The sequence below is a fragment of the Talpa occidentalis genome, unplaced genomic scaffold, assembly GCF_014898055.3.
Source record: "Talpa occidentalis isolate TD23 unplaced genomic scaffold, MPIMG_talOcc4v2.1 talOcc4.2, whole genome shotgun sequence".
Lineage (NCBI taxonomy): Eukaryota > Metazoa > Chordata > Mammalia > Eulipotyphla > Talpidae > Talpa > Talpa occidentalis.
The window spans coordinates 125,617,833-125,632,546 of record NW_023602073.1 but is presented as its reverse complement, the minus strand read 5'-3'; the positions used below and the strand labels follow the sequence as shown (position 1 = coordinate 125,632,546).

The 14,714-nt window shown below is 33.4% G+C and overlaps 1 protein-coding gene across 1 annotated transcript in view; it reads right to left on the bottom strand.

Moving 5' to 3' along the window:
* The window catches only part of LAMA2 (laminin subunit alpha 2), a 536,992-nt gene that overhangs the window by 221,503 nt on the left and 300,775 nt on the right, over positions 1-14,714 (bottom strand). The window lies entirely within an intron of this gene.

Genomic DNA, 14,714 nt, shown 5'->3' with positions numbered 1-14,714 from the left:
CATGATGGTTGGAAGACATCACTGCAAATATTTATCAATGTTCTATTATGTACTTAAGGGAAAAATAAATAAAATCCATAGATCACCATTAGAAGAAGAAACCAATCAGCAATTTGACACCCTCCCTGTCACTGAATTTCTGCATATAAATACCTATATCCCCACTCCCCCATCACATACAAGAAAGTGTGTTTTTTATAATGGATGTATAATTTCCTTTCTTCAAAAATTTAAGTAACATTGCATTATAACATTGTATAAATTTCAGGTGCATATTGAAAATCATCATATGTATATATTACATTAAGCTTACTACCAAAAGTACAATAATACCAGATCCTTCACTATAGCTTGTCTCCTTAGTCCCTACCTACTTAGCCTGCTTCCTTTTCTGATAATGACTATGTAATCCAAAACTGTTTCTTTAAAGGTCATTTATAAATTATGCATAGCAACTTCTAACGGACATTTTGTTCAGTTGTATTCTTAGTCTTTATGTTTCATGGAGTAGTTCTTAGCATTCTTGATTTCTTTGATTTCTACTGCCCTAAGTGTTCCTGATAGTCCTCTGCCTGACCTTGTCACACCTCTCTCTCATTTGTGGATATATTTTTTCTTTCTTATTCAATACCAGTGTATGAATACCTAGCTCTCACTCCCTTTTGGTTATCCTTTTCTGTTGTGTTTCCATTACTCTCTTATGGATTGGCCTCTTACAGTTTCCTCTCATTGATTTCTCTGACATGGTTCCTTAAGCCATATCATGACTCCTCGTTTAAGCCTCCAGGAGGCTTAAACAGAGAAATTAATTTGTACAGGTTAAAATCTAAGACAGGCGAGATTGACAAGGAATACCTTCTTTTGAGGCCTCTCCCTTTGTCTTATAGATGGCTGTCTTCTCCCTGAAATTTCACATGGTCACTTCTATGTCCTAATTGGCTCTATTTATAAGATACTGGTCATATTGCATTAGTACCCACCATAATACCATCATTTTAACTTAATTACCTCTTTAAAGAACCTATCTCCAAATACTACCACATTCTGAGGTTTTGATACAAATTCTGTAGGGATACAATTCCGCTCATAACAGTGATGTATTGAGTGATTGTTCAATAATATCCCATACATTCAATAAACTCAAAGTTAATTTCATTATCTGGATCTACCCAAGAAAGAAACTTGATTATTTTGTGAATTTTCATAATTGGGTCCAGCAAATTGCTTTATTTCTCTATTTAAATTGGAAACTTCGGGGTCAAACACATTATTTTCACCTTATGATTTATATCAGATTAGTCCTCAATCTTATTCTGTTTAAATGTTTCTTTATCTAACTTTCCATTCACATTGACACATGATACTTACTAGACCTTCATCAAACATTTTGAATTCATTTTCTAATTTCTTGATGGGGAAAGTTTTTGTCAGCTATTATTTCTGTTGTGACACTTCCCAATAAAGAAAGACAGTGACCCTGGGATCTATAATATCATTTAAGTTTCTGGCAGTCTCCATACACTATATGATCTGCCTTGTCCTCTTCACAAACTCTGTGCAATGATACTACATGTTTGCTGGACACCACACAAACAGCTTGGGGTAGATTGTGCTTTTAATATTAGATAATTTTATGTTCCATTTAAGGACATTTTCAAAAATTTGAGCTCTGTTTTTATTACTTGCTGTTTCAGCCATGTCACATCTTTATTAAGCAAAGTTTTCAGTGGCTGCTGTGATAAACAAAAAACAAACAAGTGTTGTACAAAAATCAATCTTAAACATGAAGTAAACTAGCAGCATCAGATTTGATTCTCAGGCTTGAGAAGTTACTCATTACACAGATCCCATTAGTAAGTAAATGTGGGTATTTATGAAGAGAATAAATTATTCTATTGCTTCTGAATTCATGTGCATTATTTCTTTAAACTAGAGTTCAGTTGCTGAAACATACATAGTTATTACATTCTTGGTGCTAACTACTGTGGCATATTTTGGTTCATCTTGAAGGCGCTGCCAAAAATATGGAGACACTAACAGTACCACGAACTGAGAAAGTTCTCTCTTATATCTCTCTTAAATCTCTCCATTCTCCTGTGATTTGCTTAAACTATTTTTTTATGAAATTCTCATCTCTACAGTCTTCTGACCATTCAAATATTGCTTATCTTTCATTTCATGATTGATGTTGTATTAGTCAAAAGACTGTGGTAACAAAAGGCCATCAGTGATATTTCCAAAGTCTACTGAGGTATTGGGGGCAGCCACAACAAATAAGAGAGTTAAAAGATCCTAAGATAGATAGACCTCTGTATGAACAAAGTCATCCATTAATAGTGAACAGCTCTAATAAGACAGCCCATGACATGGCTAAGTTACGTGTACCATGCACAACTCTGATTTCCACAATTTTGAACACTGTAGAGTCAATTCATTAATTTTATCTTTGGTTAGCTCATTTTGGAGACATTGATTTTTGCCATTTTACAGAGCACTGTATGTGCAGTCATAGAGCATTTCATTTTCTCCTGCTATTTAGGAACTAAACTGTCATCATTCTATTGGTTAAAGAAATATGGTTTCCCATAGGTAGAAGTAAGGCAATTTCAGTTCGCTTTGAGGCAATTCTTGTATTTGCTGGATGGATTAGACTATATTTACCAGAGATGAAAGTTGTATCCTTTTCAATACTAAGAGAAAGTGAATTTAATGAAACTAGTTCATTCTATTAGAGTCCCCAAAGACCACACAGCCTTTTACCTTTCTCCATATATATTAAGTGAAATTCTCTTCAAGGAGAGTCAGATATCAAATTCAGAAGGCACTACAAGGAAAAGAAGCAGCACCCATGTATTCCTGGGATAGTTCAGAGCTAAGTCCTTCACTCTCCTGATCCTCAAATTCACCCCATTAAGAAAAGAACAACACAGTAGCTGTTTCCCATGAGTACCTATTTTAATTCTACCTTCAGGGAAAAGAAACAGCTTGTTTGCAAGTAACATTATAGTTACTTGCAATATATAACCTAATGTCACATATAATAATGTAGTGTGCATGCAGCACATTGCATTAAAGATTTAATGAGGCAGGAAAGTTTTCCCTCATGAGTAGAAAAGGCTAAAGGTAATTCATAAGACTGAGCTTTACAAAAGTATTTAGTATTAGATACTTGTATTTTAACCTCCCTTTCCTCCCTCCACTGATCTCAAAAATACATGAATTAGGGGCAAAAGAGTGGTAATCTATCTAGGGAGCTGGGAGCTTACTATAAAATAAGCACATGCCAGAAATTTGTCACTCTAATTCCAGTAAGTGGGGTGTAAAACCTAATTTTTGCTTTTGCTTACCAGAACAAATATTTCAGGGAGGTTATATTAAAAAATCAAATCAGAAATAGGCTTTCTAATATTGAACAGGATAAATGACACTTAGCTGTCAATATCAATTTAGTATCACAAACTGGGCAAGTAATTCATCTTTCTATCTTTCTAAATGCTGAAAATGCATCCTCCTCTTAAAAGTATTTTTTAATGTATCTATTCATGTAGCTCTTTTAACTTGGAAACAGTATTCTACTTGTTTTTGTTTTTGTTACTTTACATTTGTAGTACTGAGATAAGATCATGTTTTTCTCCTTTCAAAACTTGACAATAGAACAGATGCAAGGGGATGTTGAATTAAAGAACATCTAGAATTTACATGGGAGAACTTTGAAAATGATACTGCCGTTAAGGAATGGAAAATGGGTTAAGACAATATATCTAGAGATGTTGGTTTGGAGGGCAAGGGACCAGGTTATGTAGTCCAGGGGATGCAAAAAAGAAAATCTTGGGCCTCCCTGGTGGCACAGCAGGTTGAGCACAGCGCTGTGAAGCTGTCTGTAGCCTCTGCAGCGCTGGTTCAATTCCCTGCTGGCGACGGAGAAACCCACATGGTACATCAGACCTCTCTAGTCTCATTCACTGCTCCCCTCAGCAGTGTATTTTGGTCCATCTGCCTGTTCTGTTCCCTGCTCAGTCTCTGGTGAATCCTTTCACCCTCCCACCTATACCCCAGTTCTTGTATAAAAATAAATATTTAAAAAAGAAAATCTTGAACTTCACTGCCTGCCTCCCTGCCTTTATTCTGATCCTCCTTTTCTTTTTCCATCTGCTTTTCTTGCCTTTTCCCTTCCTTTTCCCTATGTTGCCTGCCTACCTTCCTCCCTCTCTCCCTTTCAGAGACCAGTCTCCTTTCTCTTATCTTCTCCTCCCCTCCTCCTTTTTCATAGTCATAGCACAGCTTTGATTGAATTTATTTTTACAATAATGACCATGTCTTATTGACACACATAATTTGAGGACAGGCCAGACTGGAATTTTTCCCTTCAGACATGGCCACTACAACCATTCCAACCTAATAGGATAATTGTGGATTCCTTTGAATTTGATCTATCTAAATTCCATATGTATCCATAACAATGATGAAAATTATGAATACGACAGGGTCAGGGACAGAGTTTTGTGGCAGTTCAATGGAGATACTGCCTCTGGTAATACTAATTAATCAACCAATGAAATGTCCTTGTAGCCCAGACCTCCAGCTGCTTACAGAACTACTTAATCATATATGCTATTCCCACAGTTCACTGTGACTTCAAAATTTAATGACCTACATCCTAGTCAATATGTATGTACAATGTTTCTTATTGATAATGTCAAGGAATATGCATTATAGTGTTTTTTTATTCAAAGAGGTAAAACAAAATTTTGAGAGACATAGACAAATTGAGAAGTTTATATGTGTACAGTTTTTTAAATTAATGGTTTATCTACTTGAATGGCATCAACAGCATAAGCTTTCTTCTATGTAACAAAGTAAATCCCAATTATACTCTTGCTATGCTCAGTAATGATTCAAAGCATATGGGATTAAAAGGTTTTGATCAGGACCTCCCTGGTGGTGCAAGGGGCCGAACACAGCACTATGAAGCAATCACAGCCTCTGCTGCAGGAGTTCAAGCCCCCGGCCGGCCAGGGAGCTTCACACATGGCTCAGCAGACCTCTCCTGTCTAGCCCCTGCTCCTGTCAGCAGTGTATTTCATCAGTCTGCCTGTTCTGTTCCCCATTCTGTCTCTGGTGAATCCTCTCACTCCCCGCACCTCTGGCCTGTATCCCAGTTCTTGTATGGATAAATAAACAAATCATTTTTTTTCAAAGGTTTTTATCAGCTGAGAATATTTTTGGTTTCAACTGAAAACCAGACAATCTAGTGTTTTTAATTAACAAGAATTCCAGGGTAGGCAGATCAAATTTTAAAATACAATAAATAGAGTAGGTTTTCTTCCTATTTCACATATTTTCTACAAACTAAATATACTATACTTATTTGGGGACCCTTAAAAATGTAAGAACCTCATAAACAGATTACTAAGCATTACACAGAAGATGATGAATGTTTAACAGTAAAATCCAAATAATAAATTAGAATTTAATGTTTCCTCTAGTATTTCTGATTTAATACTATGTGCTACATTGTGACATGCACTGGTCAAGCATAGAATTGAAGTAGCACAATCTCAACAGATGTGAGTAAATGGTAGCAGCCAAATTCTCCAAATGCCTTTTGTTATTGGGCCCAGACTCAAACCAGGGTCCTTTCAACAGATGTTTATCTTCTGTTTACTTCCTTGTGTTTGGATGGAATGTTCCATTAGTATTCTGGCTGTGGGTTGGATTAATTTATTATGAGTAAATATTCAGTACAACAATACATGTAATATATAATTAAACACTGATCCTTTCAAGTGTACCATAAATTAAGGCTTTTTTTTACATACATAGATATCTCATTGACTAGGGCTTAACATTTTTTCATTTTTTTTGCCAAGAAAACTGAATGCTCGTTATATATAACATTGATACTGATTAAAATAGGACACAATTTAATCCAAGTTCCATTAACCTAAAGAGAAACAGATTTACTATTTTTCTATAAATAACAGGTAGATAAAAATAAAATACATTTTCTTGTGGAAAATTATGATAACACTGTAAAAAGAAATCAGCATTGTTATTTTCTATTTGAATAAGAAGGCTAATTAATCTTTCACTTACTGCTAGAATTTTTTCCATATAAGAATATTCATTATTTTGGATGGCATATGGGTATTGTTTCCTCCCTTATGAAAAAAAAATAGGAACAAGAGTACATGTGAACAGTTTTCAACTTGCCCATATGCAGTCCTCAATGTTTATACCTTCTGCACCACTAAATATATGTCTAAATGAGCTCAATTAACTTCAGCTTATATTATTTATATAGAGATAGAAATAACAATCACCTTATTTCATAGAAAAGCAGAAGCTAGAACCCAGTCTTGCAATATTCTTTGATTTGATGATAAATTGATCTACCACTATTCTCTTTTTTTCCCCTTATTGCAAAGTTTGCTGGTAATTCTTTATTATAGCAGTAGAAGCTGGTTGTGAATTTTAGAAGGAAAGATACCCAAAGAAGCAACGGAAACTAAGTCATACCCCAGAGGAGAATCAACAGGTTAATAAAGTGCATTCAGGTGTCTTCTTCCAGAATGAGCGGATAAAGAATTGGTAGTTATCTAACATAGCCATTAATATAGAAATAAGACAAAAGACCAAGTTTATTCCTGCACAGTTGCCAGACCTGGCTTTGTTTTGGTTTTGTTTATGTTTATTTTTAGACTAAGTACTTTTGCTGTGTATCTCTGTTCAATTTTGAACAGTATTTGGTTTCTCCCCTCAGGTGTCATCTCTGTAGGTGTCCCACCACCATAGTAGCCATGAACCAACATCCCATCTTCCATTACGCTCTTCCCTCCCTTGTTTTGAGTCCTTTCTCCCCCACCCCTCCTGGATGCCTCCTATCTAGGTCAGCTGGCAAGTTTTTGTCTTTTTGTTTTTGATCATTTGTTTGGTTTCTCTATATTCCATGTATAAGTGAAACCATATGAGATTTATCGTTTCCCCTGACTTTTTTCACTTACCATATCCCTTCCACCTCCATCATTACAGACCTGGTTTGGGATTTGGTTTCTGTTTTTAAATGCTCATTAGCTTTTGGGAACTTTTTTTATGCTTTTAGTATCTCAAAATTTAGTTATTTTTCTCTAAAATGAGCTGAATTACGCCTACCTCAGAAGTTTGTGCTGAAAATGAAATGAAAAACTACACATAAAATTTCTCACTTTACATCCAACACATGATTTCAACAAATGTGGTAAGTCAGTATGTTTCAATGAAGATAGCTTTCAAAATTAAAATACTGTGAACTCTTTACACTGAAAACCTATCACAATCACTTAAAGATCATGATTCTTTATGTATTTTAAAATCCTAGGGTTTCTTGAAGATATCAGAGTAATGACAAGATTCAGATCTTATGTTTTAGTGTTTCCCTATGGTATTTTACATAAGCATCTTACAGATACTGCACGCTACATAAATACCTGCTGAATTTTAATCAAATTCAACTCTCTTTATATATCATTTCAATATATTGTAGATGGAGAAGCATACAAAACTGGGACGAATTTGTCCTATTCTTATGAGATTCCTTGCAGTTAATAAAATAGGCCTTTACAGATTTCTGTATTCATATCTCTGTCAGCCCTAAAACAGACTAAAGGAGATCTGTCTATTTGAACTTTTGTGTAATTTAAACTTACTATAAGAGCTCACTGTGCTCTTATAGTGCTCTTATAGTCAATGGCAAACCACAAATGCATTTGTATGAAAACAAGGAACCTTTAGCATTTGGGAAGTTTGATCTGCAGTTCAAGGGAAAAATCAATATTTAAGTTATTTATATATTTATATGCATAAAGCAACTATCTGTCATTATTTTTCACCAGCTTTTATATGCTAGGATAATAGTATAAATTCCAGCACCCACCAATACATATTTTATAAGTTATAAAAACCATTTCAACATGTTCTAATGTATTGGCAAACAGCATACTCTCTGTATTAAAAAGACTCCTAGAATACAGATTAAAGGATGCAATGATCCAACTTCAATCACTGCTAGTCAGAGCAAATTCTTGACACCTCTATTTAAGAGGGTAGTTAACAAATTAGAGTTCATCCAAAGAGCTGTGACCAGGATGTTGATGACTCTAAGAGCTGAGAAATAGGTTTGGAAAGTTAATGGGGATATTTTACCTTAAAAAGAGAAGACTTAGGGAAAACATGATTGTTTTCTTCAAACATCTGAAGAGTTATCGTGGCAATAGCAGGAAAATAGAACTTAGAACAGAAATAGAACTTAGATAAGGAGGTGGGAGAGAGGGAAACATTTTTTTTTTATTATGGGAAAAATTACCTTCTAATATATAGAACTGTTGAAAATGGAATGATCTACTTCTTAGGATATCTAAATCACTGCATATATCTGAATAGTGGTACATCTCTCTGTGATGATGCAGAACGAATGCCTGCAACTACTGAGTTTGAAATAGATCTGATATCACTGAACCACTTGCAATTCTACCATGTTAAATTTTACAGCTGATTTAGTGATAGTTAATTGGTTAATTTAGTATTCGTAGTTTCTATTATAGACAATGTGCACCCACTCAAGCACATGCACACACACCCTTTGCATAGTATCTATAATCAAAGATAAAGTCTTTCAGAATAAGACTGACCATTCTATAATCTTAGTCAATATATAAACGTGTGACTTCAGAAATTTTAATTTAACACTGAATTATAAGTTCTATTATTTCTAAAACAAAATGAAAATACCTACGCTGAAAGGTTTTTACAAAAAAATCCATGAAAGGAAACAATTACATATGCATATATGTAGATATATGTGTACATGTATTAAAACAGGATAAATAGAATAAAATAGAAAATATGAGCCAATTCCAAAGCACATGGTGGTTACTACTTTGATATTATTTATTCTTAAATTAATTTTATCAGATAAAATGCCTTTAACTGAATTAGCATTGCTATATACTATATCTCAAAGAAGTCAAATATTTGTGATTTAAGCACTTGAAAAATGTTCCTGGAAACCAATTAGAAAGTACATTGAGTGATTTAAAAATACATTTAGAGGCATTCCTCAGAAGGTAATACTGAGCAAACACAAAGTAAAAGGGAGAAAAGATAGCTGAGTATTAGCTAACCCTACACCCAGGAGATTTTAATTTTGAAAATATTTTTAAAGAACAAAATCAAAACCAAATTACACACTATGGAAGTGAAAAGAGCCAACATGATGTCTCAGTTAATTAATATTTCACAGAAGTGTGACTTTAAACAAGTATTTACCCCAATATGCTTTTACATTATCTCTACTGTGCAAATTTTAAAAATTACCTGCTTATTTTACTGTTATTTTAAGATTTATGCGAAGAAATATTTATTAATGCACATTTTAGAAACTACACATTATGTATACTTTTATTATCTGATTCCTTTTAGTCCTACCCCTGAGTTAAATGACAAGAGAAATCTGATATCTATAAGATCATATAGCTTCAACCTCTTGCTTCACTAGAATTGCAACATGCAGAAATCATTGCATTCAAGTTGTATGATAGACAGTATTTTGATTTGCTTCACTTTATTCCTTTTTATTTTCAGTCGATATCATTACAATAAAACAGTCTCACCAGAATCTATAAATATCATCGCACACATGTTGAAAGTAGGTCAGAGTATGGCCTCCATAAAAGGGGGATGGGAAAAAGTAAAGGAAAACAATGGCCAAATTTTCAATAAAGCAGAGTATTTCTTATAAGATATATGAGGAAGTTTGCAATTTTTCTACTAAGTTTCCAAATTCCCATAAACTGTAGGTACTCTTTTATAACAAAGGGAGTACAAACAGTGTTGACTATTTTCTAAGAAAACAGAGTTCCAGCCATACAAAGGCAGACAGACCCGTAGGACACTCCAGTTTCTGCTAAGAGTTCAAAGTGGGGTATAAAAGCAGTCCTATCAATCACAACATAAAAAACACACTCTCTCACACTCTCATGGGGGGGAGCAAATATTTATGTAGCTTTGGACACTTATTTTCTCCATGCAATTTCACATCAGCACAGCAACTGTATACTTGAGGTGGGTGGCAACCTTTATGCATTATGTGAACTTCACCATATTGCATGGGATTCTGTGGTATTACTTTACTTTATATACTGTTTCTGAAGATTTCACATTTTTGTTTTTCCTTTTTCTTCTCAGTCATAACTGAACATCCCTCCCACACAGACCAGCTGTTTCTCTATTTAAAAGAAGGCAATCAATTTAACATCATAAACACCAAATTGCATCTCAAGGTCAGAGTCAAAGTGTTTATGTCTCATTAATTTTCAGGCTCCTCATAAGTTTTTCTCATTGAGTTACCATTTAGATGCTGGTATGTAGAAAAGCATGGGACTTATGTTATCAGTTAAAACAGAAGGTTATCTCCGGGCACTAATAAATAATACAACACATTTCCAATTAAATGTGCAGTACCTCATAGATATTGTAAATGGCAACAGCAAAATCTCATAAACTTTCTGTTCCATTTAACAGTAACTTCTTCCACTGAGAGAGAAGGAAAACACAGAATCAGGGTTCAAGTTATTTTTTATTTTGCCACATGGTTTGCTAAATGACACTGAACAACTCATTTGAGCTAATATGTACCTTGACTACTGAGGCATGAATTCTGACTTTTAACCTTTCTCCTAAACCAGGTCATTTAGGTCACTCACATAACTCCTGGAAATGACAGATTTAATTTTATCATACTAGATGCTTCCTAGAAATTTACTAAAAGTAGTTTAAAAAAGAATTCCTACATATTCCACTGACTGATCTCTAATGGTTATTTATTCAGTGCTACATAGATAGTAGTTTGTGTCACTATAGAGTTTATAGCAATATTCTGAAAGTAATTGTGTATGAATTTGACTGACAATCTTATTGATTTCATTCACTCCCTACTTATCAAACAACTTCAGTTGTTGCTTTTTTAGCGGCAAATCACTTAACAGTAAGAAAACAAGGGGAAATAAGATACATGATCTATCTGAAGCCAACTTGCATATAATGGCAGAGATTCTGAGTTTTGGCTTTCATTTCTATGTGGCTACACATGTCTACATGGATAGAATTTTCTTAAGGCAACATGTTATTTGTTAAATTTTATTTTGTCATAATGTTTTTAAAATATGGTCATGTATTCTTTATCCCAAAGAATGTCATTGGGATCTCAGGAAGATTTGTGTCTGGTTTGACTAATGGGTAATTGTGTACAATTACTGAGGTCAGGTCATAAAGACCATTGTTCACTTGTCATGTTTTCGAGTACATGGTCTACTGAAGCTTTGCCTGCATGAAGAAAGTCCAACTACCCTGAGGCCACAGTGCTTTGGGGAAGCCCAGGCTTCATGTATCAGTTACATGTGGGATGTCTGATGGATTATGACAGGCAAGTCCAGCCTTAGAGTCATTATGGTCCAGGCACTGGACATGTACATGAAGAAACCTCAGCCATTCAATGCCTACATCACTGCAAGTTTGCCAGATGAGACCCAAGATATGAGGGAGCAAAGTACTGACCAATTTTCTTAACTTCAAAATTTGTGAGCATATTACAAGTGTTATTTTATACTTTTTAAGGTGGCTTGTCACTTAGCAATAGATAACTGTAAAACACTTAAGGTTTTTTCTACATGGGTCAAGTACACTGGCTAGTTTGTTAGGTTCCACAACCACCAGGCCCAAGCTATGTTATGCCACAGCTTTTCTTAAATGCTCTTTCTTTGGCCCTGTAACTGTTCCATTTTTTCATATATTGTTTTTATGAGCACAGAATAGAGTAGCATTCTACTATAACCTTTTGGGGTCAAATTTATTTTTTGATTTCATTCATTCAATCAACATTCATTGAATATATATAATCCATGTTTTATGAACTGATGATTTTAAAGATACAGATATGAACAGAATATAATGATTATTCTCAGTTGGTAGAGAGGTGCTGGTCATTATTCATAAAGAATGTGATAAGCATTATTTATCACATTTTTCTAGATTCTTCAGTTGGATGCTTGATTTATTTTTTTCTTTTCTTCTTCCTCCTTCTCTTATTTTATAACGAAAGGATTTAGGACTTTAGAGTTGCTCCTGAATGCTGATTTTGTTACATCTCAGAGTTTTATCTTTATAATAATTTATTTTCTAAATCATATATAGTTGTAATTAATTTCTTATTGCTAAAATAATTATTTTATAGCATGTTCCTAGAATTTTAAATGGTCATTTACAATTTTTATCTGTCCTTTTGAATTTAGTGAATTTTACTACACTATGGTAAAAAAATAAAAACTGAAAACTTTTTGGTTTTAGAGTGTGTACTTGTGGTCTGTCATGAGAGCAATCTTTAGAATAGTTCATTGTATAGGCCTTGTTTATAAATATAAAGTTAACAGATTTCTATGAAATACTACTTTTTATTGTCTTAATCTTCAATAGACTTACTTGCTAAGTGTTTATATCATCTTTCCTTAAACTGAGTCACAAAGTAAAGTTTATACTACTAAAATTGCTTGTGTGTACATCAATAAAAAAGTATCAAGGAATATGTAGTGAGCATTCTTCAAGTATATGAAGTCGATGACATATTTTCATAGATTTTAATTATAACAAAGAAGGACTAGGGAAAACTAATGTTACGAATAATTTAATTGCTATTATACAAAAGTAAAAGCATTTCTAATTAGTAACTAATTCTAAGATATATACTAATAACATATTGCCTACTGTTTAATCATATAATTTACATATTTAAAATAATGACTCAAATAATTAAACAATATAAAACAAAAAAGGTATTTCACTATTTCTAAAGAATGATCAAATCTGACAATAAACTTTAAATTCATTAAAAATTTCAAAAATGAGAGAAAGAAAATATCCAGGCAAAGCAGTCTTTATGCATGTTAATTTGCATAATAAATTTTTAACAAATTAATACCATAATAGACATTTTTAGAGTTACATTATATTAAGCTAATGGTAATTGAAGAAATGTTAATGTATATCATAATCATTAGGCAAGCACATTCATCATTTTATTAACTTTTTGTAATACTTTATTTTATACATTTGACATTCAAGAAAATTTAATCATTTTTCAGGACCAAATAAAATTCTACTGTAATTTTAGCCATTATTAGGTAATTCGATAAGCATATTTTTACATAAAGCTTGATGTTAAGCTTGGTTCCATGCAAAACAAGAATAAATCTAAAGGTATAGCAAAGAGAATCATGGATTTCTATTTTGGAGCCATTTACAAAAATAAAAATTTCTTTATTTATATCAAGATAATATGAGAAAAAAGTTTAGTAGTTTTGCTGGTGGACAGGAAAGGGGAAGGAGAAGTAAATTTTGCTCCTTTGATGAGGCATGGACATCCATAGCAAGTGAGGTAGAAAAGCTTGAGCATCAACTCATTGGCTCCTCACAGGGACTTGAGAAAAGCAAGACAAAACAAGCCAAGACTGTGAAAACTAGGGCCTCCCTGGTGGCACAAGGGGTTAAGATGCAACCGAGGAAGCTATCTGCAGCCACTGCTACCCGCCTGGCCCAGAAGACCTCTCCTGACTCGCCCACTGCTCCCATCAGCAGTGTATTTCTGTCAGCCTGCCTGTTCTGTTCCCCACTCTGTCTCTGGTGAATACTCTCATCCCCACACACCTCTGGCCTGTACCCCAGTTCTTGTATGCATAAATAAATAAATCTTAAAAAAAAACGTGAAAACTATAAAAGCAGCATAATAATTGATAAGAGTTCAGTACTTTTTTCACAAATGCTAATACTGAAACATTGAGTGTTTAATTTTTTCAGTTCAGTTGGTTCTAAGCTTCCTAGTCTCTGAAAGTTTCTTGCTTGTTATTCATGACAATGTGATTATTCAACAGTAAACACAAACCATGTTCAGAAGAGTCAGTAAGTTCATGTAAGGTTGAAATCATTAAAGTAGCTCCTAAATTTAAGAGATATGTTTAAGTCTTTCTTACAGCTCTTTAAATCCTACATTTTTATCTAAAAATAAATGAGAATAAAATCAAATTAATTGATTCCATTTCATTCACTCATAGACCACAATTAGTGGTAAGCTGTTGACATGAACTCAGGTGAGTTTATTGACAATTTTTTCTTTTCATTATATAGTTTCATAAAGATGGAATCAATGATCAGTTCTATGCCTACTAGTCTATCACTTGGTTGGTTTAACACTTGATATTTAAAACATCATCCACAGACTTAAAATATATAAAAATTATGCAAGAATATATACAATTAAGAATGAGCATATTAACTATGATTTATACATATCAATATGTATTAATTAATAAAAACAGTTTTGATTTTGCAATTGTTCATAAGCTATGCCCCCATAAACATTTTGCTGCTTTAATAAAATTTATTTATTCAATTTAAACTATATTCATGTTAATGAATTTCTTATAAAATATAGCTCTAATATAACATGCATGGAGAACTGCCAATATTATATATTTTTTCAACTTAAATTCCACTTCTGTTATACTCTGAATTTCTTTTATGAAAAAAAGTAAAACCAGGTGTCCTCTTAGGAGGTTCCCAATTTCACCAAGACCTGAAAAGATCAGTGTTCACATTGGGGCTACAATAAAATTTGATTTGCCAAGGAAAAA